The sequence below is a fragment of the Ornithorhynchus anatinus genome, chromosome X5 (assembly GCF_004115215.2).
Source record: "Ornithorhynchus anatinus isolate Pmale09 chromosome X5, mOrnAna1.pri.v4, whole genome shotgun sequence".
Taxonomy (NCBI): domain Eukaryota; kingdom Metazoa; phylum Chordata; class Mammalia; order Monotremata; family Ornithorhynchidae; genus Ornithorhynchus; species Ornithorhynchus anatinus.
This window is the reverse complement of record NC_041753.1, coordinates 11,952,518-11,965,424: the sequence shown is the minus strand read 5'-3', so window position 1 is coordinate 11,965,424 and position 12,907 is coordinate 11,952,518. Positions and strand designations below refer to the sequence as shown.

At 43.6% G+C, this 12,907-nt stretch overlaps 1 non-coding gene across 1 annotated transcript; it reads right to left on the bottom strand.

The window, feature by feature from the left end:
• Window positions 1-11,634: 11,634 nt before the first annotated feature.
• LOC114808585 lies at window positions 11,635-11,772 on the bottom strand. The gene has a single exon (XR_003756431.1). It is a non-coding gene; the product is annotated as a small nucleolar RNA SNORA7 (small nucleolar RNA).
• Window positions 11,773-12,907: the final 1,135 nt, after the last annotated feature.

Genomic DNA, 12,907 nt, shown 5'->3' with positions numbered 1-12,907 from the left:
AATAATAAAATCACAGAGCTGATTGAGTTCCTTAAAGCTGATGGAAGGAATTTCTATTTGATGCAGAGGTGGAGGGGCAACCGATGGAGATTTTTGAGGAGTGGGGAGATATGGCCTGAATGATTTTTTAGAAAAATGATCTGGGCAACAGAGTGAAGTATGGACTGGAGAAGAGAGAGACAGGAGGCAGGTAGGTCACGAGGAGGCTGATATGGTAGTCAAGGGGGGAAATAACTACTTGGATCAGTGTGGTAGCAGTTCGGAGGGAGAGAAAGGGGCAGATTCTAGAGATGTTGCTAAGGTAGAACTGATGGGATTTGGTGACATTTAATGTGTGGGTTGAAAGAGGTGGGTTGAGGATAAAGCCAAAGTTGCAGGCTTGTAAGACAGGAAGGGTGGTGGTGCTGTCTACAGTGATGGGAAAGTCAGGGAGAGGATAGAGCTTGGGTGGAAAGGTGAGTTCTACAGTGGATATATTATATTTGAAATACTGTTGGGTCATCCAAATAGAGATGACCTGAAGGCAGAAGGAAATGCAAAGCTGCAGAAAAGGAGAGAGGTCAGGGCTGAAGAGGTTGATTTGGGAATCATCTGCTTAGAGATGGGAGTCGAAGCAAGAGGAGTGAATGTGTTTGCCAAGTGAGGGGGGGTAGATGGAGATTAGGAGCCCCAGGATGGAGCCTTGAGGCACTCCCACAGCTAGAAGGTGGGAGGCAGAGGAAGAGCCAGCGAAAGAGACTGAGAAGGAGAAGCCGAAGAGATAGGAGAAGCAGGAGAGGATGATGTCGATGAGGCCGGGGTTAGATAATATTTCCAGGACAAGTTGGTGGACCGCAGTGCCAAAGGCAACAGAAAGGTTGAGAAAGATTAAAGTGGACTAGAAGCCATTGGATTTGGAAAAAAAGAGGGCACTGGTGACCTAGGAGAAGGCTGTTTCTGTGGCATGAAGAGGGCAGCGATCAGATTGCAGAAGGTCAAGGAGAGAGTTGGAATAGTATGTAGCGGGGCTGTGATTTGTATAAGAGGAGTCAGGTTGGATTTTGACTGTGTCTGGGCATCCTATCAGATCTGCCAATCCCTCATTAAAGGGATTGCATTAGGAGCCAGTATGGTGCCTTGTCCCCTTTGTTGACAACTGCCAGTCACATGATGCAATCTGACACCAGCCTGAGGTCCACCCCTCAGTCCGCTACCTGGCCAGCTCTAAAGGAAGGGACCTGGGGAAGAAGTCTCATAGTCAGACATTTGTGATCCAGGCACCCACTCCCTGGTCTGTTCCCCACCCCCACAATCCACAAGCATCCCTGGCGGAGGAAACTACATGCTAGAGACTCTCTTCCCTCCAATTCTGTAGCACAGGGCCTCTCTTTCTCCATTCCCCTCTGCAGGCGTCAGCTCCAGAGGAAGGAACCTGGGGGAGAAGTGAGAGACATAATCTACAGAAGGGCAGCCTTCTTTTAATTAATTCCTAAATCATTTAAAATGTGAGACGAGCATAATTTAAGTATTTTTAAAATCTCCTCCCCACCCACCCTTCCTACACCCACCCCACCTTCCATTCACTGAGAGGCCACCCTCGATCCGCACGCCTGATGCAATCAGCCTAGGTCCCCTTCCTCTGGAGCTCCACAGAAAGTTCTGCCTCACTCTTCCCTGGCACTGACCCCTTGTTGCAAGATTGGGAGACTTGAAAATTTAAATTATTATGACAATCAATTGGGAGCCAATGTAAATTACTCATCTATCAAATCATCTTGAAGGATTTCTCCTGATTAACATGTCATAGTGCAAAATGTGCCAATCCATCACAGAACCAGTTGGAGGAGAAGTGGAAGCCATGAGTGTAGACAGCTCACTCAGGGTGTTTGGAGAGTAACAGTAGGAGGGAAATGGGGTGATAACTGGAAGGAGCCGTGGGTTCATGGGAGGGTTTTTTTAGGATAGAGCAGGGCATGCTTGAAAACACTGGGGAAGGATCCTTTGGAAAGCTAACAGTTAAAGATGGCAGGCAGGAGGGAAAAAGCAGGGAGGAGCAGAGTGGCCTAGTTGCCTAGTGGTTAAAGCACCGGCCTGGGAGTCAGAAAGACCTAGGTTCTAATCCTGGCTCCACCACTTGTCTCCTGGGTAACCTTGGGCCTCAATGACCTCATCTGGAAAATGGGGATTAAGACTCTGAGCCCAATGTGGGACATGGACTGGGTCCAACCTGATTAGCTTGTTTCTATCCCAGCGCTTAGAGCAATGCTTGGCACATAGTAAGTGCTTAACAAATACTATAAAAAAAGAAGAAGGAGGCAATTGTTTTGATAAGATAAGAAGGGATAGTGGTCAGGAGTTCAGGTGAAGGGGATAGAATATGAGAGGAGGCAGAAGATCTTCTCATGAAATACTCCTGGGAAGAATGGAAAAGTCCAAGACTGGGCTGGAGAGGACCAGGGGAGATTTTGGGGACACCACACCTAATGGTTTCAATTTTGTTGATGAAGTGGATGGCCAGGTAATTAGGACCAGGATATTGAGGGTTGGGGGAATAGGGTAGTTGGTGGAGAATGGAGAGGTTCAAAATCAACTGCATGATTTTTTGTGTGTATGCATCCAGAGCCCAGTTTTCAGCATTCAGCAGTTCTTGGATCAGAGACTCAGAGATTTTTGAAGATGCTTATAGCCTGCTGAGCAGAGGACAAGTAACTTATTCTAACACCAAGATGCTTGTTGCATCTTGAAAAAACATGTTCAAAGACCATCTATTGAATGAACAACCAAGGAACAGACATTTCCAATTTGCCTTAAGGATAAAATCTCTTGTGTTGGCCCCAGCACTGAGGAGTTACTGTTGTTCTTGGAGATGGGAGGAACTATTTTAAACCCAAAAAGCACCAAGGGAAGAATTTTATTGGGGTCATTTTGATGTATTCTGATTTCAAGGGCTAATCAGTTTGTCCCATGATCAGACTTAGCAAACCAATTCTCCAGTCATATTGAGCTACAAATCTTCTTGTCCTACTTTCCACTTAATGCTACAAACTTATCAAGCTTCTTTTGTGCTCTGTGGCTTTTGGATTTGCATTTTTGGTGGAAGGACAATCACGGGCCATGAGGAAAAGGAAATGCTGTGCTGTTAGAAGAACTAATCCTTCAGCCCTCAGCCTAATTCAACTCCAATCTCCACAAAAAGCTAGCAAAGGAAATATAATCCAACTAGTCCATCAGGAGAAATCCTATTGACGTGATAGTCTAAGAAGTCCCAGATAGCGTTTTCCTGGTTGAGGGCCTTCTCAACCTTGCCTCATCTTGGTTTTCTCTTGCTCAATTCCTTAAATTTGTTTTTCATTCCTTGCAAATTATTGTTTTTCCCTTAATGATAATAATAACTGTGGCATTAATGAAGCATTTATTATGCATGTCAAGTACTGTACAAAGCACAGTCCCTTTCCCACATGGGGCTCACAGTCTTGAGGGAAGGTAGAACAGGTATTTAATCCCATTGTACAGATGAGAGAACTAAGGCACAGAGAAGTGAAGTGACTTGCCCAAGGTCACACAGCAGGCAAGTGGCAGAGTTGGGACTAGAACCCAGCTCCTCTGACACTCAGGCCCATGCTCTTTATAATAATGTTGGTATTTGTTAAGCGCTTACTATGTGCCGAGCACTGTTCTAAGCGCTGGGGTAGACATAGGGGAATCAGGTTGTCCCACATGGGGCTCACAGTCTTAATCCCCATTTTACAGATGAGGTAACTGAGGCACCGAGAAGTTAAGTGACTTGCCCACAGTCACACAGCTGACAAGTGGCAGAGCTGGGATTCGAACTCATGACCTCTGACTCCAAAGCCCGTGCTCTTTCCACTGAGCCACGCTGCTTCTCACTGTCCCAGCCTTTCACTGCTCTGCATTCTATTCTGTTTACAAGGAAAGGCCAACCCTAGATTTCAGACCTATTCTTTGGGGCTTTCTGGAGATTGGTTTGATTTTGAAAAATTATTTTGTCAACTTTTTTCTTGGTTTGCTTTACCAGTCAAGCTGCCTCTTTGACAAATGTCTAAGGGAACGTGAGCACCTGTCTTAGTCAAGGTAATGTGGGTGGGGAGAAGGCTTCCATTTGCTCAGTGGAAGTGCAAGTGGTACAGATCTTGGATCGTGGATGTAAAGATTTGGGCCCATGAGCAGTATGGAAATAAAGTAATGCAGTATAGACTCTTCCAATCAATAATTTATTTCCTGTTTTCCATTGTTGCTTCCTTTAGACAGTTTGACTTTCTGGGAAAGGTGCTGCACTCGCAAGTTTTGGAAAGAATCAATTGCTATCTCATTACACATTTTCTTATAAGGAGCATCTTTTTTTCTCAAATGTAACCCTCTTGCTCCCACTTTCCATCAGTCAGATTCTCTTCTTTCTGAGTTCACAAATGCAGTAGCACTTTCTGATCATTATTTACCATAACTCACAGTATCAGTTCAATACAACTCCTCAACAGGTGCATCTACATTTCCTAAGAGTCAGGATGAAGTGCGTTTCAGACCTTTACAGGCTCTGCAAGGAATTTCCACTCCACAGATGTCCAGTAGAACCCTAAAGAAGAACAGAGGGGGTTCCTGTGAAAATAAATAGAAGAGTCTTACCTTCCCAAGTCTATCCTACACTTATATAACAGTAATTCCATGTAATGCTGTGATACTGTGATCTTCTCAGATCTCACTTGTTAGAGCTGGATTTATACTAGGGAAATAATATCAGTCTCAAGCCAAAACCCTAGATATAAAAATCTTGGATAATGTAAGGGGATTCTCTCAAGTTCTTCTAGACTGTAAGTTCATTGTGGGAAGGCAACATGTCTACCAACTCTCTTGTAATCTCACAAGTGCTTAGGACAGTGCTCTGCACACAGTAAGTGCTCAATACATACAATTGATTGATTATTAATGAGGAACTCATTTAGTCAGTTGAGAGTAAAGTGACCAGGTGACCTGCATTAGAAGAATGGGTCACCCTTTTGGAGGTTCTCTCCCACTTTTGGCTGGGGTGGCAGGACAGAAATCTTCAACTGTGATGATGGCGCAGCAGCAGAAGCAGCTGCTGTGATTATCCCTGTCAGTGTCACTGCAGTAGAACTCTACTTTTCCATCTATTGTACTCTCTCAAGCTTTTAGTACAGTACTCTGCACACAGTAAGTGCTCAATAAATGTCACTGACTGATCTGACTGACTCAATAATTCCCATTCCTGGCCTATAAGATCTGTACTTGTTACTTGCCACCTGTCACCACCACCCACCACTACCGCTTGCTGATGTCTGTTGCCACAGCTTTGGTGATAGTAGTGGGTAGTAGTAGAGCACGGTGGGTGGATTGGAGAATAGCAGGTAGAGGACAATGGGTGGAGAAGGTAAGGTAGCCATTTGTCCAGTTTTATATCAGTCTGGATTGCAACTGGTCTGTCTCCCTGCTGGTACCACATTGAGATGGGGGATTCAGCAAAGGGATGTCTGATATTTTTGACTGCTATCAATGACCATCCTTGGCAGAAGAGAAGGAGAAGGAGGAGGACATGGAATGGGGGAGTGAGAAGTTTTTCCCCCTCTGACTCCCTATCTGTCCATCACACCCCATTTTCCCTTTGTTCTCTCTCTTTCCTTTCCCCCTTCCCAGGTTTCGACTTTTCCTTTCTCTCTCTTTTCTTCTCCTATTTTCTCTTTCTCTGGGCCCCTCTTTGGCCTGCACCTTTGAGGCCCAGCCCCCACTAGGTCCCACTTATCTTCCCACCCAAACCCTATCCTCTCCTTGACTTTCCCATCATTGTAGACAGCACCACCATCCTTCCTGCCTCACAAGCCCATAACGTTGGCATTATCCTTGACTCTTCTCTCTGATTTAACCCACATATTCAATCCATCACCAACTCCTGTCATTTCCACCTTCAAAACATTGCTAAAATCCACCCTTTCCTTTCCATCCAAACTACTACCATGTTAATACAATCACTCAGCCTATCCCATCTAGATTACTCCATTAGCCTCCTTGTTGACTTCTCCCCAATCCAGTCCATATTTCACTCTTCTGCTTGGATCATCTTTCTACAAAAATGTTCAGGACATGTCACCCCCTCCTCAAAAATCTCCAGTGTTGTCCTTCCACCTCTGTATCAAGCAAAAACTCCTCACCATTGGCTTTAAAGCATTCCATCACTTTGCCCCCTCCTACCTCATCTCACGTCTCTCCTTCTACAACCCAGTTCACATACTTCACTCCTCTAGTGCTAACCTCCTCACTATGCCTCTATCTCACCTGTCTCGCTGCCCACCGTTGGCCCACATCAGGCCTCTGGCCTGGAACGCCTTCCCTCCTCAAATCCAACAGACAATTAGTATCCCCCCCTCAAAGCCTTATTGAAGGCACATCTTCTCCAAGAGGCCTTCCCAGACTAAGCCCCACTTTTCCTTATCTCCTTCTCCTTTCTGTGTCACCATGACGTGCTCCCCTTGCCCCTAGCCCCTCAACACTTAGGTATACACCTATAATTTTATTTATTTTTATTGATGTCTGTCTCCCTCGCCTCTGGACTGTGAGCTCATTGTGGGCAGGGAATGTCACTGTTTATTGTTGTATCATACTTTCCCAAGTGCTTAATGTAGTGCTCTGCCCACAGTAATGAATGAATGAATGAATGAATGAATGAATGAATGAATGAATGAATCCCACTTTTATGAACAAATAAAAGTCTGGTCAGCTTAGTTTAGAAAGTCACAGTCTTGCAGTGTTTTCCAGGCCTTTTTTTATATTTGCAAATTAATAACTTCATTTGGGGTTAGACCAGCATTTAGCACAATGCTTGACACACAGAGTTAAGTTTTTAATAAATATCATTATTATTAGTAGTACCAAAGAGACAAATGAGCATTTTTAGAAGTCCAGAGATGAATTATGGACCAGGTGTTCGCTTGGGTCATCATATAGGTGTAAGAAGAGAAAGAAGACACAGTCATCCCAAACAATACAAATAAACTCATCAGTTCTTCAAATCATCTCCTACGTATTCCCAGGTCTTCTGTAAATGTCCTCTAGTGCCCTCAGAGAGCTCACTACATTACAGTGAAATAATGCCCTTCTACTGGCCACTGCCTTAAAGGGCCATAAGTGAGATTACCAGAGCTGAAGAGTTTTTTAAATGTAGGAATGCAGGAAACAGCTAGATACTGCTGGAATGGGATGAATTTAGTGCCTAAGACTCTTCTTCCCACCGTATATATGAGCATTTTCCTCCCCGCTCTTTGAAATTCACCCTCGCTTGCTACACCTCTGCTTACTTCATTCTTCATGTGCAACTCTCATTCCCCCAGCCCCCACCAACTATCCTAAATCTTTAACTCCTTTCTGATGGCTGCAGTATCTGACTGTGAGCCCGTTGTTGGGTAGGGATTGTCTCTATTAGTTGTCAAATTGTACTTTTCAAGCATTTAGTCCAGTGCTCTGCACACAGTAAGTGCTCAGTAAATACGTCTGAATGAATACTGCCTCCATCCCTAACCACTGATGACATCACCAACTTCTTTGTTGGTAAAATACCTAACTACTCACGCCACCCTACTTATCAACTCTCTTCACATGCTATATCCCAGCTTGAACTCTTTGTTCCCCTCAACCTCACCTTCAAACTCTGCCTCACTCCTGACTCTCCCATCTCCAATCCCATGCTCACTCTAATTTCCTGGACTGGCTCTCTTCCCTCTTCTGGTTGTTGGAATGTATGTGACTTCTTCCCCTGAGCAGCTCTGTGATGTTACCCCAGCAGTGCAACTATCAGAAGTGAGATTTCCCAAAAAAAGGATGATGGATAAGCAGGGGTATGTGGCAGGGGGAGAGTTGTTTCTACCTATTCTACACTTTACCCAGTGGGTAGTGATGGGATTTTACAGACACATTGTAATATAAGGATAGGAACACCATCAGCAGTTGCATATCAATTAACCAATCAATCATATTTGTCTTGTCTTATGCTATGGAGTTGTCTCTGACCGATAGCAATGCCATGGACACATCTCTCCCAGAAGGCCCCACCTCTTATCTGCAATTGTTCTGATAGTGTATCCATAAAGAGTTTTCTCAATCAAAATATGGAAGTAGTTTGCCATTGTCTTCTTCCATGCAGTAAACTAGAGTCTCTGCCCTTGATTCTTTCCCATGCTGCTGCTGCCCAGCACAGGTAAGTTTGTAGCAGATTCCCTTCCACTGGATAGCCACTGCCCAAGCTAGGAATGGAATGGATATGTTTCTGCTTGACTCTCCCTCCCATAGTCAAGAGTGGTAGAGTAATGGAAACTCTCAAGGTGCGACCCTGAGAGAGGCAATCATATTTTCTGAGTGCTTACTGTGTGCAGAGCACTGTACTACAGGCTTGGGAGAGTGCACTCTAACAGATTTGGTAGACGTGTCCTCTTCCCGCAGTCCAAATTCATTAGACAACTGTAGTACAGGAATTGTTTATTCTGTGCTTAGCATTGTGCTAACAGCTGGGGTAAACATAAGATAATCCAATCATTCATGGGTTTTACGGGTGAGTGAGAAATTAGGTCAGAAGAAATGGGGAAGGGATAAGGAAAGTGAAAAAAAAAAGACAAGAAATTGGGACTGGGGTGGTCCTGAGTCTAGAAACCTTCTCTCACCATCCAATCTTAGTATTCTCTGGAGTACTTCTTTGCCCCATTAACAGCAGGACTCCATTGACTCTCACTCTTCTGTTTGTTGAGATCACCTTCCAAATCAGGATAGTAGCTAGGGAGTTTCTAGCTAAATTTTTGGATGGGAATGTCAAATTGTTATGCTAGGCACTTACTTCCCCCTCAGGAAATTCATTTTCTCCAGGTGCCACTTGGGAGCCAACCTGGAGCACTCTCAATTCCCTTGTTTTAATTCAAATGATCCTGATTAATTTAGTCACTGTTTGTAGCTGCAGTTTGAAAGTCTCCATGCAGCACAGGGGAGTACGGAAGGGGGTTGATTAGTAATTTATAAAGCTGATTTATTTGCATTCTTTTTTTCTGCCAGGTCTTTTCTGGCAACAAGGGAGTCAGTCAGCTTTCAGAGAGTTAGGAGGCAGTATGCTTCTGCCATGATCCATCCTGCCTCTTTCTATCTCAACTAGTGGGAAAAAAAATTTAAGCTCTAAGCATAGATTTAGTTCTCATCCAGATCAGCTTTCTCCATGGACTTTTGATTCAGATATACCCAATTCTCCCATGAGTGTGGGGGAGGCATGGGTTTGCATTCTAGCACAGCCCAGCCTCAAGAAAAAACTCGTGTTAGATTATTTGCCCCATATCCGACGCTGTGCACATGTACATAACAGCTTCTTCCGTCACGTAGCCTGCACTGTATCCAGACAGGCATGCATTGTTGGAAAAACAACAGTTCTGCTGTTACATTCTAGCTGAAACTGTCAGTGGAAAAAGCCAAGCCAGCATCAGTCTTCATCACCATCATTATTTATTGAACACCTTCTATATGCAGAGTACCGTACTCTGTATGTGGGGAACATGGTGATGGAGTCTCCCTCTGTATACATTTGGAGAAGACTCGATCCAATCATGAAGACTTCAGGGCTGAGAATATGTGGGAAATAATTGATTATAGTGCTGGTGGTTTGCACAGCACCACAACAGAAAAAAATATAAAATACGATCTTGGCCCTCAAGAATCTTACACTGTAATGAGGAAAACAAGTTGACAGAAATCAACAAAATCGGAAGAACATCAAGGCTAAATCCTGCCTAAAAAAGTGCTCGGTCATTACCACCTCTGGGATGTAAATGAATATTAATATGAACATGTGCTGATGCATGTGGTGTAGCTTCGTTTGTTAACTGTATTGACTAAGATAGGTAAAACATATTCAGCTCTCCCTGGTGTGATATCATTTCTGTCCAATGGAAAGTGTAACCTATAGCAGTGGTAGTTCAAGATATTGATCATAATCGGTCTGTTTTCTTTACATTGCTATTAGGTGTATGACTGTTATTGCTTCAAGGGGTCAGGATTCTGAGAAGTGAAACATAACCGTCATCTTACTCTTGAGAAACAAAATTGAGTCTCCAGCTAGAATAACTAGCCAAGTGGATTCAGGCAGAGAGAAGGAGAAGACCCATTCAGCGATAAATTTCACATGCAGATCATTTACACAGATGAGTGAATGCTCTAAACTGAAAGTCCATTATTTTAAATGTGGCTACTTTAGTTTTCACGAATCTACTGTGTATCTATATTAATAGTAAATGAAATAAAATAATATACTAATTATTCAGACAAGTAATTACAAATAATCCAACATTCATCAACAGGAGCTTTAAGGGTTTCTCTGTTCATTGCCTACAGGAATAGTCTATTATTTCCTCAGAGTTGTTGTAGAAGTTTGATTATCAAGTTAAGACCTTTATTTATTGGAAGGTACATAGTGACAAACTCAGTGACATTCAGTAAGGATGCATTAAATAGTCAAAGACAGTCAGCATTTGAATTTTCAAATTTCACAGGTAAGCTAACCTTTGATGGGTATCGGGGTTCCCTGTCTCTGTCTATAAAATGTGGGAATAGTCAATCAATCAATCAAATTTAATGAGGGCTTTACTGTGTGCAGAGCACTGTACTAAGCACTTGGGACAGTACAATATAATAGAGTTGGTAGACAAGTTCCCTGTCCACAATGAGCTTACAGTCTAGATGGGGAGACAGACATTAATATAAATAAATAAATAAATAATGGATATGTACATAAGTCCTGTGGGGCTGAGAGAAGGGTGAATAAAGGGAGAAAATCCAAGTGATGCAGAAGGGAGTAGGAGAAGAGGAAATGAGGGCTTAGTCAGGGAAGGCCTTGTGGAGGAGATGTGCCTTCAAAAAGGCTTTGAAGGTGGGTAGAGCCATTGTCCATCAGATATGAAGAGATCAGCAGTGAGACAGAAGAGATCAAGTAAGAGTGCGTAGGCTGGCATTAGAGGAGTGAAGCGTGTGGGTTGGACTGTAGTAGGAGAGCAGTGAGGTGAGGTGGGAGAATAGTTAATGAATCAGTTATTGTTAAAGGACAATTAATGTGTAAGCTGTCAGTATAACCTCGTGTATATAATATAGCACATACAAACCACAACACCATCTATGCAAAATATAATTATCCTTTGGGTTTGAGTAGGTCTCTGCTAACAGTGAGATTTTATCCATTTATACAAGGATATTAGATAAGGCCAGTGTGTAACTGACGATCCCTCCACCTTGTACGCAGGTAAAAGTCACCCCTTATTGTCCTGTCACAATCTCCCCACAACTGAATTCACCCCTTATTGTCCTGTCACAATCTCCCCACAACTGAATACAAATGAAATCATGATCCCTATGTCATCATGTGAGGGAAAGCAAGGTGTTCATTCTTCTTATCTTTAGGCATCAAGTCGCCTTCGAACCATAGCGATGCCATGGGCACATCTCTCCCAGAATGTCCCACTTCCATCTGCAATTTTTCTGGTAGTGTATCCAAAGAGTTTTCTTGGTAAAAATACGGAACTGGTTTACCATTGCTTCCTTCCGCACAGTAAACTTGAGTCTTCACCCTAGATCCTCTCCCACATCACTGCTGCCCAGCACAGGTGAGTTTTGCCTTGTAGCAGATTGCCTTCCACTCACTACCCACTGCCCAAGCTAGGAATGGAATGGGTAGGCCTCTGCTTGACTCTCTCTCCTGCAGTCGAGACTGGTAAAGTACTGGGAGCTCTCCAGCTGTGACCCTGAGAGGGGCATTCATTCTACTAGTTCATTTAATAGTTGAGGGTGAACTAAGCAACAGGGACAATCAATCGGTTAATCAATGGTATTTATTGAATACTTCCTGTGTGCAGAGCACCATACTAAGCACTTTGGAGAGTACAGTGCAACAGAGTTGATAGACATATACCCTGCTCCCAAGGAGTTTATAGTCTAGAGTAGGAGTTTACAATCTAGAAGACAGCTCACTCTCATTTTCAGGAGGAAATCTATCTTCTTCATCCAACTCTTCCTAACAGAATGGTTGTTGAAATTTCCATTTTCCCCCATTTCTAAAGACCCTCGCTTCTCAACCTACTTTACAGGAAGGTAGATGAGATGCTATATAAGCTGTATATTGAGAAATCTCAATAAATGGCCTGAAGTCTTGTTAGGCATTCCATTCTGGGGGCTCCAGGTCACCAGAAGGAGGGTGAGATTGCAAAGCAAGCCAGGATTATTATCAAGGACTAAAACTTGAATGGTGGTGATGAGGCAACACCGACATGGCAAAAACGTGACCACCATCACTGGCAACAATCAGTGACTCAGCCAGGGCAGGATCACCAATCCCAGAGGGCAATGAAATATATTTTCCACTATTCTGAAGCCTAAGGCTGTACTGCTCATTGTGGGCCCCAAATCAAGAGAATGGGCTCAATTCTTCCCTTCAAGCTCAGAAAGTGTCATTCTGCCCACCTTCCATACTATTTGGTGCCCCAAGGGCGAGCCAAGCTGCAATATAGTATGGTCCAACTGTGCACCAGTCAGGAGGGTAGTTGGGTCCCCTTTAAGGGAACACCACTAGCTGTCAATTGTTCCTCCCATGGCTCACTGTGAGCTCTGCCCATTTTGATACCAAACCAGCAGAGTGAGCAGGTCCTGTGCAAAACAGAGGGAAAGACATATTCTGAGCATTACAATTTGCAGATCAGTGAGTTACACAGGAGGGTCAGCCACATTACCTGCAGTCCAAAGGTCCATGAACCTAGGAAAGGGTATGGACAGGGGAAAAGCTCTTCCTTTCATTTTATTTTACTCATCGGAATTAAATGTCCACTAAAGAAAATGTATCTACTTCTATAACCAATCAATAGTAATGACTGGAAGCACCATGGCCTAGTGGATG